The following is an 18,431-nucleotide window of genomic DNA, read 5'->3' as shown; positions in this document are numbered from 1 at the left end:
TACAAGGAGCCAAGAGGAATTGTAATTAGGTTCTGGACCTGTACCATTTCAGATTCTCTACAATTGTGGAAGTTCTAATTAGTTCTAATCAGCCTTGTGGAAGAAGGTTGCTGATTGAAGTTGGGCTTCTTTCCAGGCATTTTCATTCACTATACAATATGCCTTTTTTTTGATTGATGTATTTGGAGGTTTTAAATAGAAATTAATAGAAAGCTTTGTGAGGTTTATGTATATATTGTTAGTCTGAGTTTAATCATTAGGAAATCTATTAGAGAGGGTGGTTGGACACAGGTATGAAAGATTTGTTTGCTTCCTGCTGGGATCCACTCAAAACATGAAGAACCTCTCTCTCTGTCTCTGTCTCTCTGTTTCTGTGTCTGTGTCTCTATGTCTGTGTCTGTGTCTCTGGTCTCTATCTTTCTGTCGCTGTCTCTGTCTCTGTGTGTGTGTGTGTGTGTGTATGTGTGTGTGTGTATGTGTGTGTATGTATGTATGTATGTATGTGTGTATGTGTGTATGTGTGTATGTGTGTGGTGTGTGTGTGTGTGTGTGTGTGTGTATGTGTGTGTGTATGTGTGTATGTGTGTATGTGTAAGTTAGATGACTGGATAATTGAACCAGAACCAAAGACAATGTTTTGTTGCTGGAGCAAGCAAGAAGAAGTCTTAGCATACTTGATTTTGGGGTGCAGAGTAAAACCACCTTCATTGCCTTTGAATTAATTATTGAATTTATGAAACCACCAGATTCCTAAAGTAGCTCATTCACTCTACTGATTATTTCCAACACTCTCAGATAAATCCTAAATAACTCTAACACAATGCTCTCTGAGATGTTTAAAAAGCTAACATCTTTGGATTTATTGTGAGCAGGAGAATCAGCATATCTTTGAAGCAAAACTATGTCTATGTACTAGTGCCTGACGTGGGGGTTGTAGAAGAATAAACTGCCTTCAATGCTCGTTCATGATGGCTACTAGAAATAATATATAAACCAAGAACAAAATCCAAATCCATGAGCAAGGAGCTTTGTTAATAGTTTCCTATAACTTGTGATAGTTAGCCTCGATTGTCTACTTGACACACCTGGAAAAAGGAAGTCTCAAGTAAGAATTTTCTTTATGAGAACAGCCTGTGGACATGTCTATGGGCATACTTGACTGGTGGTTGATATGTGAGGACCAAGCCTTCTGTAGAAGGGGCTGCACTTGGCAGGTAGGCCTTGGTATACCAGAAAGCCGGCTGAAGAAGAACAATGGGAGCAAGGTAATAAGCAGCATTCTTCCATGAACTCTGCTTTTTTCTGATTTTTTTCATTAGATCTCTGATTTTTTTTTACCTGACTTTCCTTGATGGTCTACTGTGACATGCAAATATAAGCCAAATAAACCCCTTCTTTACCCAAGTTGATTTGACCATTGTTTTATCACAGTAAGAGAAGCTAATTAGGATAAGATACTGTGTCTAGAACAATGGGTGTAGTTAGATGATGGTTGAATCATGATTGTTCATGGATTTGTAGAGGATCAGCAGTTAAACTAAATGTTGACCAAGTGAGGAAATCACACCTGCATCTTGTGAGCCTGTGACAGTGACACAGTCAACTTTCCTTCTGTTCTTCCTTACTCAGCAATAAGTACCTGGCATAGCATGAGTAGCATATGTACTGACTGGAAAGAGAAATGAAAAATTTCCCTATTTTTGTATAGTGCTTTAACTGTTCCATTAATACTGAAATAGTTGTCATGTGTAAGTTCCATAGCATGAATATATGTAATTTCAGTTTTTTGAATAACATAATCAAGAAATGAACATGTAAAACTGTTGTTTATAAGCTATTTTTTAGCCCATTTGCACTTACAATCTCATCAAGTAGTAAATAAAACCACAATAAATTAAAAAAACCCAAGCAATAAAGGCAAATACTTTACCCTTAGTGCCTCCCATAGTCATCCTCCCTGCCTTCTTAAACAGCCACAGATTGTCCTTTGGTATCAAGTCTTCTCTAGAGTAACTTCTGTTGGTTTCACAGACATGCCTTATGAGGATTTCTGAACTAAAGTCAGAGGTCTAGACTTTGGCACCCATGAAAACCAGGAAGAGACAACAGAGAGATGGAGGTAGCCCAGATCTATGCTTGAGTTATAGCCTCTCTTCTTAGATGCGGTACCGAAGAGGAGGGCGGTACCCTTACTTGAACAGCACAAGATTTGCATGGAGACCTTTTGAGGAATACTAACACTAACTTATTTCCAGTTCTTATATTTTATTGCCATTATTGTAGGAACTCATAGAAAAAGGGTGACAAACAAATTAGAAGAAATCTAAAAGGGCTTAATAAAATGATATCATACGAATGTGTGCAACTGTTCCCAGAAAAGGTAATTCGGCATATTTGAGCTGGATTCAGTAGGAAAAACAGGTTGGGGGGCTTAGTTATTCAGGGAAGCAGAGACACTGGATAGACCAAACATCAGGAAATGTTGAAACCACTAGAACAGTGGTTCTCAACCTGTGGGTTATAATCCTTTATGTGTTCAATGACCCTTTCATAGAGGTCACATATCAGATACACTGCACATCAGATATTTACATTATGATTCACAACATATTATTTATATGTTATATAAGATTACCGTTATGAAGGAGCAATGAAATAATTTTAATTTGGGGGGATCACCACAACATCAGGGACTGCCTTAAAGAGTAGCAGCATTAGAAAGGTTAAGAACCATTGCTCTAGAGGGATAGTCTTTATGTCTTTTGCTTCCTATTTCTATTTTAGTCCTTTTCTTGGATCACTTACTAGGGTATACTCAGGTCAAGGCTAATAGAAATCCAAGGGCTACAGTGCTGTGATTGAAGTTCATTTAGACTCTACATTTTAGACCAATCTCTGAGGGAAAAGGCGGGGAAGGTTAGAGAATGGAGCTGCTTTAATATACATGCAAAATTCCTAAAGAACTAAAATTATGATTTTAAAGAAAGGGGGGAAAGAAATAAAATAGTTAAAATACACCAGATACCATCTCCTGGAGTATATTAATAGACATTTTAGTCAGTTAAACTTATTTAGATAATAGAAATGAATTGATTAATATAATAGGGGAAAGGGGATAGATAGCACTATAAGATAAAATATAAACATCGGTCAGTCTCTGATGCTCTTGTAGTCTACTGCCCACAGAACAGCCAGTGATTGTAGAGTGGTTGGAAAAAAGAATAAAGAGCAAATGATACAGTGAAAAGTAAAAGAATGCCGACTTTAGTCCCTGTGCACTTACAGTACAGGGACAGAACCATGTGTGGCCACAGAACATCAGCCCAACTCATAAGCAACTATGCAAGGTGGACACCTTCAGGGGCAGAATCCTCGGTTAATATACCTTCAAAGTAGCCTTTCCTTTACTTCCAGCTAAAGCATCAGAGTGCAAGCTGAACATGCCCAGAATTAATTCTATTCATTACTTTAATCTTTTGCATATGAGCTATGTGACTTCAAGCACCACTCAAAAAATGTATCTATCTATTCACATTGAATTGTGACCTTCAACTGGGCATGGTCAGGAATGTACTCCCATGCTTAGGAATGTGTGTCCCCAACAGGAATATGTAAGGGTTCCAAGTCCTTGGCTTCCTCTGTTCACAGAACAAATGCTTTGGAAATGACTCCAGTGTCTGACTTGCCTCATGGAAGTAACATGTCATTTTTCACCTTTATGCCTTGACTGGTCTTACTCTGGGTTTGCATTCAAGATGTGAACCCACTGCATTCAGTACTGCCTTAATACTTAAGAACATCTTCTGGGGAAGGATGAGAGGCAACCTTGTAGAGACAGTAGGGCTTGGCTGTGATCTTAAAAACTTGGCACGTGAGAATTATATGCAGGAATAAAGGTAGCACTGGAAACGTTCATTTAAAAAGAAGCATAGAGACAAAATTTCTGAGAAGTTGTTGAATGTTGTGTAGTAGTTAGCTCCAAGGTTGAAACATTTGTTCTTGGGTGGTAGTTATGTGGAAGCTTCTTAAACCCCAAAGAGCTTCAGGATGTTCCTAAAACTGACTAGCTTTACTCTGTAAATCAGTACCCTCCTCTCCTAACTCCCTACCCCCAGTAAGCAACAAAGACAGCTAAGGGTCCCTCTAAGGTGAACCAATCAGTTAAAAAGACTCTCAGAGGAGCCAATCTGCAATGTGCTACAGGTTTCCAGGTTGTTTTTTTTCCTTTGTTTGTAAGCTATTACCCATGCTGGGTTACGTTTTAATGATTCAGATGATGCAGCTGTCTTTGAGTTATTTCTGTTTCTGTAAGTAACCCTTCACCCCTATTCCTCTGAGAAATGTCAATAAAACTCATTGGTTCACAAAGTTGGAATTTGGTGGTAACTGAATTTTGTCCTGTCTTGGAGCTCACTACCTGGGGTGTATAAATGCATGGTGCATCTCCTCAGGAAAAGTTGTGTTATACAACAGGGGTTTGGGTCTGTGGGGTAAGTGGAACCACGTCACCAGACAGAAACTGGGAATGTTGAGTGGACTCAGAAACCCTAGTAAAATTTCATATCTGAGAGTGGTAGGCATTTCATCCACTCCCAACTTGGTTCCTGTCCTGGAACATTTGACCAGGACACCCACATGAAGATCATGACCCCTAGTCACGTAGGATAGAGACAGAGTCTTCCATGCTACGGAGGTATCTAGATGTGCTGCTCAGAGGGTTTAGCCAATATGCTTCCCTATCTGGGCACTCCTCCTTGCAAAAGGTATTTAATCTCTGGTCCACTCTGAGTAAGTCCTATGCACCTATTTTCCATGACAAACAATGAATAAATGGCTTGGACAAGCAGAGACTGTCTCCGTCATCAAGAACTGCTGTCGGGTGAAAGCATTTGTCACACCAAACTGTGCTGCCTAAGTTTCCTTCAGAAAACCCCTCTGCCCTCTCGACCCAGACATTTACCCTGAGAGTTATGCTGGAGATTCTCTTCCCCCAGTCCCTGGGCTCTTCACTTGCCCACAAGGCTCCGTTGTCCCAACTCCACTTGGTGACTGGCAACCTGGGAGTTTGGGAACCCCTGCCTCCTTGGCCTCAGCCTGGACCATTTCTCACTCAGGCTGTGATCCCCCACTTCCATTCCTTAATGGAAGAAAGGGTGGAAGGTAGCCTGGCACCCATCTGTGAACCGAACAGCGTTCACACACCCCAGCTGAACGCTGAGCCACATGGGTCCACTACAACATACAAATCATATCTCAGAGAAGAATGGATATGGAGTTGGTAGAATAAACTCTCTCTTTAGTGCTAGAGAATTTCATCACTCTTGGTAAGCCTTTTGTCTTGCTTGGTGATGCAGATGTAGGGCAGAAAAGAGCAGGTGTTTTTTCTTTTCCTTTTTTTGAGGCAGCTATCAGGTAGGTTCACTGATCTTACTGGAGATCAGTGGAGCTCTCCATCTGGGCCAAAGAAAGAGGGCCTTATAGAGCTTAGGCAAGGAGTTAGCTAGGATCTGGTATTGTGCCCACACATGGTCCAAAACTGAGCCCTCGAATCTCACTTTTGGGTGGGTTGCCAGAATTGCAGAGGAGTGATGATGTGTTAGCCTAGAGTTTTCTCTGAGCCAGTGGGGAGTCTTCTCTGGGCTAGAGAGGTTGAGGAAAGAAGAGATGATGGTGTCTTCCACCTTATGCAGAGGTGAACAGATGTTCCAACCAACTACATATATGTTCTTGCTCGCTGTAATGTATGGTGTCATCAGATTTTATGCTATAAGGACATTTGTAAACATCTGTCTACGCGCCTTAATACCAGCTAGGGACAGATAGCTCAGTGCCAGGACTGTGCGGGGATGTGACTTTCACAGTTTGTGATTTGTGTTGTTGGCCATGTGACAACAAACGAGTCTATCAGCTTATGGATTAGAACTAAATAGATGATGGTTTATGAATAAAGGTATATTTTCTGCAATCTTTCCAGCTGTTTCTTAGCTCTTTCAATGATATCTCATAAGTAAATATGAAAGTCTTTTCAATTTGTTTCAGGGAATAAGTTTTATATCATTAAAGTATTTTGACAATGACTTAGCATTTGATATCACTATTTGTTCAAAACTTTAACACTTTGAAATAAGATACAGTGATTTATTTAAACATAAGCACAGATTTTCCCCCAGTGGCCATAAATAAGGAAGTGATAATGTCCAGACGCTGTGTGTTCTAAACGCTGTATCATACTGCCTAGGACCATCCTCTCAGAGTTGTTATGAAACAGAGTTGAATTAATGTACTGATACTTACTCTTTACAAACTGGAGCGATACAAAATGTATCCAAAATTATCTACCCTTTTATAGAATCTGAATGGAACTAGAAACAAGTAAGGAATATTTTAAATGTTAAATATGGAAGTGTTCTCTTAATTGATGAGAATTCTAGAACCACAAAAGACCCTTGAGCTTGTCTGTTTCTTATCTCTTGCTTTATGAAAGGGGACAACTATGGCAGGGTTATATGTTTTGTTGGTAATATAGTTGCCTCAGGCCACTATTATTTTAGTGTACTTAATATATGATATATTTTTCCCATCAACAATCTGTACATTTGAATACAGGAAATCAATAATGGGTTTTCTGCCTAACTGTTCCTGGGGAGATGAGAACAAATATTTCCTTATCCCACACAGAGCACTAATGAAGTATTGAAGCCCATCTTAGTGATCAAGTGCACTTAGAGGAACTTGGGGGAGGGATTCCTTACAGGAGTGGAGGAGACCAATAAGAGTTCCATCATTGACAAAGCTCACTTCATTATTGGAAGAACTTCATGAAGACTGCATCACAGAGCTCCCCTGTAGTATTGCTTCCACCTCTGTACTACTCTAGGATCTCTTAAAGTCACAGTAGTCTAGGGGGCAGAAGAGAATAATGGCTAGAATCTCAAATAAGGATTCTAAGGTCTTACCCTATCCCTCTAGTAGGGAATGGTAGTATCCTCATTGCTATTATCATAGACCTTAGCTATAGGCAGACTATTATTATTATTAGTGTTTAACTCTATCTATCTATCTATCTATCTATCTATCTATCTATCTATCTATCTATCTATCATCTATCTATCTGTTAGAACAAAGTCATATCTCTTGTTATATTATATGTACTTGTATATGTAAATGCATATATACATAGATGTGTTTGTCAATACAAAGTCACATATCTCCAGAGTTACCCTGACTGATCCCTGAGATAACCAGGTGGAACCTATTATAGAAGAAATTAAGCCACTCAGTCAGTTTTATCTGTTGATGCTGTGGCCTGAAGTTCAAGAAAAAAAAAATAGATGTTCCCATGCTAAAGTTTCTGCAAAGCTGGTTGACTAATGAGAGCTTTTAGTGTTGTGGACTGTTGATATTGCAGATCTGGGGCCAAACTACCTCAGGCTGCTTTAGAAGCCCCTTAACAGCCATTCATTGCCCACCTCTGTGCATGCTCTGACACACCCATCTCTCCATGTGACTGTGTGGTACATCTTCAAACGGGATAACAGACCAATAGTGTCCAATGATCCAGAATACTATTTGGGACCCATAATAGATAATTCTCTACTTTGTTGTCATCTACCAACAGGCAGGAGGGATGTGGAGCCAGTCTGAGCCCAGGAAAGGGAAGTGAATCACTGACACCCAGCAAAACCAGTAAAATGAGTTGGGACAGAAAACGTGACCACTCCTCTGATTGTAAAAGTAATGTACTATCATTGCTCCATTTGTAAAGAGAAGATAGGCAGAGGAAAGATAAGAACCCTTACTGGTTCAGATCATAAGGCACTAAGGGAATGACTAGTAAAGCTTACCCCAAAGCCTATCCAGGTTTCACCATTGGAATCACAAAAGGGCATTGAGTTGGACAGCATGATGGCGCTCTTGTCTTCAAATCACTCTTGGGCTTGAGGGTTCCGACTCACTTTTCCTTTATAAATCTGCATGTTCTCTGCTCACTCTTTACCTATGTGTTTCTTTTCTTTTGAGGGTAGGAAGCAAACTCCTGAAACCACTGGCTCCAGAAGGCTTATTTCTGGGATCTCATTCTGGCTATTCCACTGCTCTCTGATCTCTGATCTCTCAAAAGAATTCAGAGTAGACCATTATAGACCACAGTGTTGAGATCTGGGTGTACCGTTGCCTAAGTAACTCCATATTGTGCATTTCTTTAAAATGTGATTAGTTCAAGTTCAGAGGAACCCCGTAGTTTTTTTTTTTTCTTTTTAGGAGACATAAATAATTTTATTTTACCCCATAATATCTTCTATTTTTATGCCTGCAAATAAAAGTTTATTTTTTCCTTTTTTGTACTTTTTAAATTTATTCTTTTATCTTTTTTTTACAGTCCAGACTTTATATCCCTCCTAGTCCACCCTCCAATTGTTCCACATCCCATTCCTCCTCCTTTCATCTCCAAGAGGATGTCCCCATAGCCCCCACCCCTCACCCCAGCAGACCTCCCCACTCCCTGTGGCCTCTAGTCTCTTGAGGGTTGGGTGCATCTTCTGTGATTGAGTCCAGATCCAGCAGTCCTCTGCTGTATATGTGTTGGTGGCCTCATATCAGCTGGTATATGCTTTGCCTGGTTGGTGGCTCAGTGTCCAAGAGATCTGGGGGTTCCAGGTTGTTGAGATTTCTGGTCCTCCTACAGGGTCCCCTTCCTTCTCAGCTTCTTCCAGAGGCTCCATTTTATAAGCAGCTTTTGATTCCTTTTGAAATATGGAACATACTCTGCATCTGAGTAGACACTGAATGATTGTTTGATATGTCAAGCTGTACAGATTGAGAAATTATTTATTTCTGAGGTCACAAAGGCATCACCTGATAAATTATCAAAGTGAGTTGGGACTACAGGGGCACATGGGGGATGGGACAGCGGGTTTCTGGAGGGGAAACCGGGAAAGGGGATAAAATGTAAATTAAAAAAATCCAGTAAAAGAAAAAAAGGAAAAAGTATCAGAAAAATCATAACTGAGAACAAATCAATGGCACACAAGACCAAGGAAAAACTATAACTCCCTTATGTGGACCCAATAAAGAGTAAATGCATAACACTGATGGTGAGCCTATCTAATTGAACCCAAGGCAAATAACTCTCAACTGTCTAAGGAATATTGTTTCAGCTCAGTGTTTCCTGCTAACATAGCCTTCCTGGATTACCATCTGGTCATCCTCTGTCCCCCTACATGGACCTACCATCCATCTTTCCATTATTCATTTGTCTAGACCATGCCTTGCCCTTTCTCTTCTGTAGCTGCACTTAACTCTGATCTTGTAGCCTATAACAATGGCTGCTCTGGTTGGTTGCTTATCTTACTTCTCACAAACATCTTAATTTCTATCACTTTCCCTGTTTTTCTGGCTTCTGCAAATTCTTGAACTTCTGTAACTTCTTAACTCTTTGTAGCCACTCTATTTTATACAGGTGGATAGAAATACATATTTACTCTGTGATGTGTGATTTCAAAGTTAATCTTGGTAATTACAACAGGAATAAAGGAGCTCTTCTAGGGAAGGGCTATCAGGGAAAGTGCAGTAGCTATCAAATTGCTGCCACAGAAACCATCGAAATTCATAAATTTAGTGTTAATCACTTTTCTGACACTGCGTTTCTCCCATAGTACAATCTTGTAATGTAGAAGGCAGGAGTTTGTTACAAGGCAATGGGGAACATCTTCAAGGATGAGAGTTGGTGCTAGTCAGAGGGACCATTGCAGAGAACATCCCTGTCAAGGAGTTGGAGTAGACTACAACTACAGAGACCAGCATCATGGTTAAGTGTATTTTAAGGTAGGTTTTTAAAAACTATTCCTAATGTCTTTGGAAAACATAGCTTTTCTGAGAGGCACTTTCCTGCCGAGGCCCATTTAGGTTGATCTTACACAGGAGGAGAATGCTATTAAAGCCTCCATCTAGAGAGTAATCTTGTGACCTTGTGGGCATTTCAGAAGTTCAGAATGTCATGTTTCTATTCAGGGTCAGAGATACAACTCAGGTCCCATTCTTTTGACCATTATTCAGAGCACTTTAAAAAGAAGATAGATGATAGAATAAAAATGAATTTATAAAAATAGCCAGGTTTTACCAGGAGGAAATAACTTTTCTTTGAAGGATACAAACAAAAGCCCAGTGCTCCATCTTCTTCCCTTTTGTCTAGTCTGTTGCTGTTCTTACTTAAAATATCTTAAATTTGAAGGAGAGGCAATTGTGATGTTCACCTCCTTTTGATCAGGTTTTTCAAGTCTGAAGAAATGTAGTCCTCATATGTCCCTGTCACTTTTTCATTTAGTCTGATAACAGGAGCAATGATGTTGGGGCTTGTGATAGTTTGCATAGGAATGGCCTCCATAGGCTCAGCTCATATCCTTAAAAGCATGCTCATCAGGGAGCAGTGCTACTTGAGAAGGATTAGGAGGTGTGGCCTTACTGGCAAATGTGGCTTCATTGGACGAACTGTGTTATGGGGGTGAGCTTTGGGATTTCAAAAGCTCAAGCCAGGCCTGTGTGTCTCTCTTCCTGCTGCCTGCAGTTCTTGATACAGAACTCTCAATCCTCTCTAGCAAATTGTCTCTGTTCTTGCTGACATGTTTTCCACTTGACAATAATGATAATACTGGACTAAGCCTCAGAAGTTCTAAGCCAGCCCCAGTTAAATCCTTTCTTTTATAAGAGTTTCGGGGGTTGAGAAAGAAGTCTCTTTGTACCCGTAGAGTGACTACTAAGATAGAGCTGAAGCTGGTTTTCCTTTTGAAAGCTTTATTTTATTTTTTATTGGATATATTTATTTATTTACATCTCAAATGTTATTCCCTTTCCAAGTTTTATGTCCATAAGCCCTCTATCCTCTCCCCTTCCCCCCCACCATTATTTTTATGTGTCTCTAGGTGGATAGGGATTTGAGTCTGGGTACCTGCAGTAGCCAAAGGAAAGCACCAGTTTTCTGAGAGCTAGAGTTACAAGTGCTCATAAACTGCCTGACATAGGTTCCGGAAATCAAATCCCAGGCTCTCTGGAAGAACAGAAAGTACTAACTACTCAATCATCTCTTGCATCCTGAAGCTAATTTTCCAGGAACAGACAGAGATAACTCCCACTTAAAGGTTTGCTGGTGAAAGAACATGCCCACGGTCAACGAACTATTGGTAACTATGGGAGTCTTCTACCCACAGTCTTATAAAATCTCTGACATCTTTCTCTTTTGAAAATGGAGAGCTACCTTTCCTTCACCCCTCTTTTCTTCCCCTCCCTTTCTATATCTTTCCTTTGTATATCTTCCCCCTCCCTTTTTATATCTTCCCGTTCTTCCCCGCTCCCTCCTTTATTCCTTCCTTCCTTTTAATTAATTTATTTTTGAGATGTCTTTAACCTATTGTTCTGAGTTTGGACTTAAAGAAAACTGTCTTATTCTTTAATTTCAGCCTCCAGTTCATTTGGCAGAGGAACCAGGCAATAGGACCTCTAGATGCATATAAAACTCAAGTCATGCAGTTTTATTTCCTGGTTTTACAGACTATGATTTATGAGGTATGGGTTCTCAATGACAATCAAGTCTTCCACTATTTAGCTAGCTAACTAGCAAATTCTACTCTTTAGCATTCTCATCTTGAGAGATTAGTCATCTAGAAAAAAGCATCACAGAAAGATTTCATTAAAATGTATATTGTTTTTATTTCTCGGTAATATGTAAAAATTAAAAATGAAGAAAAGTGGGACAGTGATAGATTAGAGGAGAGTTGTACAACCGACACGCAGCCCTTTAAAAGAATAAAGTATACTTACCTGGCAGGGGAGATACCATGATCATGAAGGTGGTTTTCCCAGGGCGAGGCTTATCCATTGCACTCCGGATGTGCTGACCCCTGAGATTTCCCCAAATGCGGGAAACTCGACTGCATAATTTGTGGTAGTGGGGGACTGCGTTCGCGCTCTCCCCTGATTTTAGAAGAAAGAAAGAAGAAAGAAAAAAATAAAAGAATAAAGTATACAGACAAAAATAAATTTTTGTCTTCCGTAGAGATAAAAGCCCCCTAAATGAAAAGAAAAAAAAGCGGTATCTCTTACTTTCTAACAATCAGACCACAACTACTGGGATCCTGACCCAATTTCTGTGATGCCTCCCACAAGCTAATTACTACATAATTCCTAATGGCTCCCAAAGGCCAGCCTCACGACAGACATGGTGTCATGCAGCGTACCATCTGATAGGACAGTAAGATGCCCACTTCTAGCTCCTCAGCTATTGACACAGGAAACACAGATGTCATTGAACTAGTAAGGGGCCTTACCTCTTGGTTCATGTGAGTTTTGCTCTCAGACAAGAGTCCTGCAAAATTCAACAGCCACCAAAGCTTCTAGAGCCTCCAAATGCTTGCAAATATTGAGTTTTAGGGAGAAGATGTTACAGTTTCATGGCTGGAAGCTATAGAGAGAGGAAGAGAGGACAGAGCTGTCATAGAGCAGAGATGGGTCCCCAGAAATGAGATGTCATAGAGGTGGCAGTCTGGGGGCTTTTAAAATAACTTATAGCAGAAAGTACATGCAGCATTAGGGGAGAGATGAGCAGGTCCATCCGGTTGGCCCAGTCAGGGGGTTCACAGGTGCTTCTTAGTTTCAACCACATCTTTGCTTCTAGACTAAGGGTAAGAGTTAAGACGACAAGAAGTGAGAAGGGAATGAGAACTTTCTTGTCTCTGACACCAGCAAGAACATTCCCTAAACTACTGCTTTGGGGCTTCTGCCCTAATAGGTTTTTATCTCCCATTCTCATCAATATAACTCTGCAAATCATCCAGGAGACAAGGTCAGGAATTCTTTTAACTGATATGAAAGGACCCTGGTCTTCCTCAGAGGGGTTCTTCTCTCTCTGAGACTTTTTTCTTACCATGTTTCTGTCTCTTCCAAAAGCATATTTTTTTAAAAATAATTTTACTGTGTATGAGTTTGCCTGCATATGTGTATCTGTGCCATGAAGGTATCTGCTGGCCTTGGAGGTCCAAAGAAGCATCAAATCTCCTGACAGTAGAATTACAGAGGTTGTAAGATGTCACGTGTGTTCTGGGAATTAAATCCAGGTCCTGTCAAAGAGTAAGAACTGCTGAGACATATCTAACTCCCTTTCTTATAGCATATATTCTTTATAAAAACTCTGAAACCAATTCTTGTCTGGCAAATACTTTGACTCCTTAACCTTGGGCTAATTATCAGCACAACAGGTCTCTTTGTGTTAATAAGAAATACTGATAAATGGTCTCAAAGGTGGCAAAAGTGTGTTCCCACTTTTGGAGAGAACAATTGGGTGCATATATAAATACATAAAAGGCAGAGAAAAAAATACCCAACAACTGAATAAATGGGGAATAGCATCTAAGGAGACTGGTAAGGACCACAGTTGTCTGAGCATGCAATTTTATTTTTTATATTCTAAGAACACAGCATGATCAAGAATAATTTTACTAACCTTCTTTATCAGTATGTTTTGATATTGAAGTTATAAAAGTCACTCTCAGGACCTCATTCTCATAGGTTGGTTGGGAGGCAGTCTCCAAGCAAACTCTAGTGGTGTTAGCCATGTTTAGAGACAGCAGTGGAGGTGGTGGTACTGTACAAGAAGTTCTAAAGATTGAGAGGTGAATTGAGATGGAAACGCATAGTAGGAAGTATTGGCAATAATTAAGTAGAGTAAATAAACCAATTCAAACAGGCAGGCCTACTGGAAAAAGACAGTGGCTGTAATAATTAGCATCTAAGGGTCACAGATATTGCTGTCATTTTAATGTAAAACTATGCTTAAAATGTTATTGATATTTTATCACCACACACTAGCAAAACTATTTTCTATTAACTTTATTATTAACCTGGTCCCCTTAGACATGACTTGTAATGGAGTGAAGAAAATATAGATTTTACTTACACCTACTATTTTCTGGAGTAAAAATAATACAAATTTCAGTTCAATAACATTTATAATGGCTCCTTGCTGCCCTTGAGCCTGAATATGTTTTTGTTAAAAACTATGCAATGAATTTTAATAAATGAGAGTTTTGTGGTTCATTTAATTATAAGCCCAAAGCAAAACTGTGGGTGCATCTTGGTGATACAGGAAATGGTTTTATCAAACTCTCACTCACCAAACTGATGATATTCACTCGAGCATGCCTCCTGGGAAGAGCACTAAAATAAATGAAATATGGAGACATTTTGAGATAGTATATGAGGGGTATTTTGAAGCTGTTCCTAGTTGCCATTAAATATTTTACTACAAAGTTATAAATTCCTCTTTTGCCTAGTTGGTTTTTAAAAATACAAACTTTCCTCCCTTTTCTTCTCTGCAGAAAGCGGAATTTTACTCATTTGTCTTTGGTAAGTGCCAATAAGTCACGTGTTACTCAAAGCTCAAGGCTTCTTCCATGGCTTTATTGCATTTGTAGCACAGTACAGAAATTAGAAGCTAGAATGAGTGGGCTATAAAAAATGTTATAGTGGTTTGCTGTTTCTTCTGCTTTCTGTAATAGATAAACTATTTACCTGAAATAAAATCAAACACAAAGATCACTGAAAGTTCATTACTTGGAACTAATTAGAATCTAGCACTAGTGTATGTCCACAGGTATTGATGTCATTTTAATATAAGAATAAGTTTAAAATGATACTCATATATCTAATATCTGACATCTGGCTTTTACGTGGGCTGAATTGAAGGATTTTCTAAGCAGATATGTGTATACTCTGCCTTATCCCTCTGCAGTGCTTGATTTTTTTTCAATTTGACATAATCTAAAATTAATAATTCATAATCAAGTTCATGTATCTGAGATTTTTCTAGACTGTAAACCCTAATATTCAGATTTATCTTTGAAATATACTAGACCTTAACTTCCTAATGTTGGTTATTTCAGCTAATGCTGTTCATCTGGGTTCTTTTACGTTACTATGAGGATTATCACAGTTTGAGTGATCAGGAGAAACATGTCGTCTGGACACTGGAAGTACAGTATCGAAGTGACAGCGTCTGGTACCATCTTCTTCCTGCACTGGAAAGGCAGAGGCAGAACAAGAGCCCTTGAGGTGGTGAACCCCAGTTGTCCACTTGATGAGATCTAGAATCAGCTGGGGTGCGTCTGTCAGGTTAGGTAGAATTGTACAGTAAAGAGAAAGTATGAGCATTCATCGAACTCTGCTTCCTGACTGTAACGTGTCCAACTACATCAAGCCCATTTCTTTGATTTCCCTACTAATGGTGAGGACAAATAACCCAGTTTCCTTTAGGTATTTTTAGTTGGAGAATTTTATCTATCAACAAGATAAGTAGCCATTACAGCTAGTAAAAGGAGAATTCATTTCAATATAATGGTTATTGGCTCATTCATAAGAATTGGAATTCAGTAACTAATAACTTCTTTAAAGGCCTGCAAGCTAATATGACCAAAGTGACAGTGAAAGTTCGGCAATAATTTAAAAGGGAGCAAGTGTTAAAATCATTTTACTATGCTCCTAGGTTCTGGCTTCATGTCCATTCATTCTGTTCTAATAAATCACAACGTTTTAATTCATTTTAGCATAAACACAAAAGCCCTGAGTTTCTTCTAAACTAGAATGGATGAGACTCAACATGGGCTCATCCTTATTCAAACTTCCCTCTTGTAAGTTTGTGAAATTCAAATATGCCATCCTCTACTGAAATACTGTGGTGGTTATTGTAGTTTCATTTTTTTTCATTGCTTTGATTAAAAAATCATTCATAAAAGTGGTGTAGGGCAGAAAGGATACAATTCCAGGTTACAGGACATTCTAGAACTTGAAACAACTCTTCGCATTCTCAGTCAAGAGCAGAGAGAGAATAAATGCATGCTGTTTGGTACTTTGTTCACATTCTTACTTTTATGTAGTTTAGGACACAAACCTAGGGAATGATGCTGCCCACAATGGGTTAGCTTTCCCCACATCGATTAACATAACCAAATCTATTTCCTATAGATGAGCCTATGGGCCAACCCAATAGTTCCTCATTAAGACTCTCTTCTCAGGAGATTTTTAGATTGTGTCAAATTAACAAAATTAACCATCACAGACATATACACTTATTTGCTTATACAAACCTGTGAGTTTCAGTTCAGCACATGGAGACAAATTAGCCAGATGTCACATTGACAAAGAATATTTGAATTGTATATAAAGTATAAAAAAGTGATTGAATAAATACAATGGCCAAACAAAATTGTATTTTTAAAACACTCTTAATACATGGTGGTGAAATAACCTTGTCCTGGTCACCTGTATTCAAGCCCTTGTGTTATCTCCTGCCTGGAAGGTGAACTGGACTTTCTGACTGCTCGTAGACAGAAGCTGGGAAAGGTTATGGAATGTTACCTAGAAGAAAAGCGTTAAAGGAACTCTGGCTTTCATTTTGAGTGTAGCTCTGCGTTGGATCCTTCACTATGAGAAGAAAATCAGTTGCTGTGTAGTGAGTCTGACCTGTGGAGAGGACCAGGGGAGTGAGCTTGGATTTAGGTTTTCAAAGGCCTGCCAACATGCACATATCTCCTTGACAGTACCTCCCTCCTCTTCCAAACTAATGAGAACACAGCCCCAGGTGACAGTTTGACGGTACTTCCAAAGCTGACTGAATAGCAACTGGCAAGTCAGACAATGTCTTAAGTCCTCATCCCCTAAGCTTGGAAAGAATTTTTCCTGCTAATTTAAGTCCATAATGATATAATTCAAATATGTTTGTTATCTATATACTTTTATGATTATCATTTTCAAATCTTTTCCTACATGAATTTGAGCAACCTCTTTGTAGCACTTGAATTTATAGTGGATGCTATTATCATCTTAGAAAGAAATTGTGTAATATATTAGTTTGTAAATGATAGAAGCATCTTATTTTATAACATAGATGAATTTTAAAATTTCAAGGAGTATTTACATTCAAGATAAGAAAACTAAATGACTTTGAGGTAAAAATTATAAATGATGAATTAAATCCATTTATTTTAGAAGGATGCTCTATATGTTTTGATCTGGATCATCATCTGTAGATATCTCCCTAATTAAAATTAATTTTGTGTAGCAATTTAGAACATAAAATTACATGTATCTTAGTATATTAATATACCTTTGGTATATAAATACAAAATGAAAACTGTTTGGCCCTTATCTTGCTTCAGTAGATGCATGCCCATTATTTCTAAAGGTAAGTACAGCAGATAGAGATATATTTCTAAGTATATTCTACTTAGGTTTCATTTAAAATAAATAAGCATTTTATACAGGTTCACTCTGTCCCTAAACAAAATAATAGAGGAAATAAAGTATTCCTATGCTTGTGAGTGTTTGTCACAATGCAGTCATGACAACCAATTATGATCATCTCCATGAGGAACCTTACAGCATAGTTCACAGTAATATTTCTATTGTAATACTGTTAGCATCTGAGCAACATCTGCTATGTGTATGAACAGAATAGAGCCTATGTTTAAACATCTACTAGTATTACATAGAAGTTTTACTTAATATGGGAGAAATAGTGACATAGATATGTTTGCCACTTTTCCTCAATTTCCAGAAAGAGATTAATGTGAGACTTGGATCATTAGAGTGATGACGTTAGTGATTTAGTTGGACAAAGCTCTTTGCTCCCCAGTGCCTGCCACTATGTATGTAACAAAGGTGGTGTCCAATTGGATTTTTTTTTTGGGGGTTCTTTTTTTTCGGAGCTGGGGACCGAACCCAGGGCCTTGCGCTTCCTAGGCAAGCGCTCTACCACTGAGCTAAATCCCCAACCCCTGGATTTTAGAAACAGAGAGTTTTATATATCTTTGGCTCTGAAAGATGTGGGCCATTGGAATAAAAGAGAGTGTCAACCAGTGTGCTTGGGTTTATGGTTAAAGGCTACTATGAATTTTTGGAATGCATGGTAATTTAGTAGCGAGCATTAACATCTTTCTGAGATTCTTTGTAAACTGTCTCAAGCATTTCTGCTGCCTTGTGACTTTCACAGGGGGGCATTTGTTACAATTCATACACCAACAGCTCTATCACTTCCTTTTCTTTTCTTCCATTTTTTTCACAGCATGTCCTGTACATCAGGTAAAATTTCTTACCATTAGTTCAGTGCTATTATAGTTTTTAGTTTGCAGCAAAGCATTGGAATGTCAGCTAATGAGCAAGGGGAAGTGTCATGCAGAGCGTGAGTCTTTTACTCCATGGAAGAGGTTTTCCTAGCCAGACTTCGGTAGGTTGATGGAAGGCTCTGAAATACATTGTTACCGTCCTCTCTCATAGTACACTGAACCACTTGGAAAGGTCACAGGAAATGGGCTTGCTAAGAACAAACTAAACAAATGACTACGTTTCTTTGTGTAACATGAAATTATATATAATAGTTGTAATGACCCAGC

At 38.9% G+C, this 18,431-nt stretch overlaps 1 non-coding gene across 1 annotated transcript; it reads left to right on the top strand.

Annotated features, from left to right (window-relative positions):
- Window positions 1–11,803: 11,803 nt before the first annotated feature.
- Window positions 11,804–11,967, top strand: LOC120098346 (U1 spliceosomal RNA). The gene has a single exon (XR_005496536.1). It is a non-coding gene; the product is annotated as a U1 spliceosomal RNA (small nuclear RNA).
- The last annotated feature ends 6,464 nt before the right edge of the window (window positions 11,968–18,431 follow it).

This window comes from Rattus norvegicus, chromosome 18, assembly GCF_036323735.1.
Source record: "Rattus norvegicus strain BN/NHsdMcwi chromosome 18, GRCr8, whole genome shotgun sequence".
Lineage (NCBI taxonomy): Eukaryota > Metazoa > Chordata > Mammalia > Rodentia > Muridae > Rattus > Rattus norvegicus.
Note: the sequence above shows the minus strand (reverse complement) of the source record. Positions and strands in the feature narration are given on the sequence as shown.